The 2,453-nt window shown below is 39.1% G+C and overlaps 1 pseudogene; it reads right to left on the reverse strand.

Annotated features, from left to right (window-relative positions):
* Positions 1-451: 451 nt before the first annotated feature.
* On the reverse strand, positions 452-2,052 carry LOC114690496 (annotated as a pseudogene).
* Between the last annotated feature and the right edge of the window lie 401 nt (positions 2,053-2,453).

Here is a 2,453-nt window from a genome sequence, read left to right on the forward strand (position 1 = left end):
ATATATACACACGTGTATGTGTGTGGGTATACACATGCTATGATGTGTATATTGAGGTCAGCGGACAACTTTTAAAAACCGATTCTCAACTTCCGTCCTGTGGGTCTAGAAGATTGAAGTCAGACCATCACATTGGACTGAGGTTGTATTTGTCTTTTGAGTCTTCCTGCTGTCTCTTTCGTCTAGTTGTAATTTGAATTCTACTTTGTCAGGTATCAGGATAGCTATTTGTTATGGCTGCCTGCTTGATTGTGTTTGAAATGAACTTAATCACAAACTCCTGGGCACTGCTGGGAAGGACTTTCTTGATCAGACTATCTGAAGCAAATTATTTGACACCTTTACTAATGAGGTGTGATTATTGTAAATGAGAAAGAGATGTGTCCTATTTCTTTCTTTTTTTAAAGTTAAAAATTCCTTAATTTTTTATTCCTGGTACCACTACCACAATTTACAGGCCAATATACCTGATGTAATGAAAAGAAAAAGAAAAAGACAAAGCTACAACAGATAAAAGACCTCAGGAATGTACATCTAATTGACACTAGATTGCATTAACCAATAGCTGCATCTTTTGCAAACTGTGGCTATGACAGTCCTGAACAAGAAGGGTTTCCTGTTTAAGCTGCAGTAACTTTTCTGACTTTGGATCATCACTCCTTATGTGGCAGATTTTTATAGTTCCTCTAATGCATTTAGACAACTGTTTCAAAGTAACTTCCAGTTTTCCTGACAACTCCTCGCTCTCTCTCCTGCTAAGAACTGGAGCCCCTTTCTGCTTTTTTTTTTTAACCTTCTGCTACCATATCCACGACTTCCACTACCAGATCCATAGCCACTACCATGGAGACTGCCTGAGCTTCTTCCACCAAAACTGCCCCCATTTATGGGCCCATAATTTGACTGTTGTTGTCCACTATAATTTCCAAAGTCAGTATAGTTCCCACCACCACCATAGTTACCTCCACCAAAATTTCCTCCTTCATTGTAGCCATCATATCATCCTCCACCACCACCATATCCACCACCTTGGATACACAACTTTATTACCAGCAAGAAGACTCATTAAGCCTCATTAAGCATGTGTGTGTGTGTGTGTGTGTGTGTGTGTGTGTGTGTGTGTGTGTGTGTATGCACATACATACATGTATCCTACACAGTCCATTCAGTTTTGTATATATATGATTGATTTCAGGGCTGACCACAGAGAAGTGTCAATCATGATTTCCATATCCTGGTCCACCACCACCATAGCCTCCTCTACTACTGTAACGAGGACTACCACCATAGCTGCCACCATCACCTCCAAATCCATCATATCCACCATCACCACCTCCATAACTACCTCTGCTGCCACCACCTCCATCACCATAGCCTCCTCTTCCACCAAAGTTTCCACCACAATCAAAATTACCTCCACCACCTCCAAAGTTTCGTCCACGACCCATGAAATTGCCAGATCCACCTCCACGGCCTCTCTGTGATCCAGCAGACTGCAACTCTTATTTAGAAAGGGCCTTTACCCCTTCACAATTATGCCCATTAATAGTGTGGTATTTCTGAACAAAAATTTTATCAACTTTGTCATGATCATCAAAAGTTACAAAAGCTAATCCTCTCTTTTTTTTCACTGTGCCTCTCTTCCATAACTTCTATGGTTTCAATTTTGTCATACTTTTCAAAGTAGTCTCTCAGATTAGATTCTTCTGTATCTTCTTTAATACCACCAACAAAAATTTTCTTCATGGTTAAATGGGTACTGGGCTTTACAGAAACCTCTCTAGAAACAGCTCTCTTTGGTTCCACCACACGCCCATCAACCTTGTGTGACCGAGCACACATTGCAGCATCCACCTCTTCAACACAAGAGTAGGTCACAAAACCAGAGCCCCTGGAACATTTTGTTTGGGGATCTCTAATTACCACACAGCCTGTAAGTGTGCCCCTTTTCTCAAAATGTTCTCTTAAGCGATCATCTGTGATTTCAAAGCTTAGACCACCAACAAACAGCCTCCTCAACTGTTCTGGTTCTTTTGGATCATGGCCCTCCATTTTGAGACTGGACTCGCCTCTTCCAACTCGAGTTCAATATCTATGTCCTATATCTTAAAACAACTTTCTAGACTCAGTCTCTCCTACAAGGCATTCTTTATTATTATTTTATTTTTTAATTAAAATATAATTTCATAATTCTACTTCTCTTTCTTCCTTCTACTTCCTCTCATGCACTCCCATTTTTCCCTCTTGAAATCATATATATATATATATATATATGGATACATATTTTATATATACTAATATATCTTATATAGTTATATATTTAAAACACACACACACACACACACACATATATATATATATATAATTACAACCAGTGAAAAGCAATGAAGAAGGTAACTTTATTACCAGCAAGAAGACTCATTAAGCATGTGTGTGTGTGTGTGTGTGTGTGT

This window comes from Peromyscus leucopus, chromosome 8b (genome assembly GCF_004664715.2).
Source record: "Peromyscus leucopus breed LL Stock chromosome 8b, UCI_PerLeu_2.1, whole genome shotgun sequence".
Classification (NCBI taxonomy): Eukaryota; Metazoa; Chordata; class Mammalia; order Rodentia; family Cricetidae; genus Peromyscus; species Peromyscus leucopus.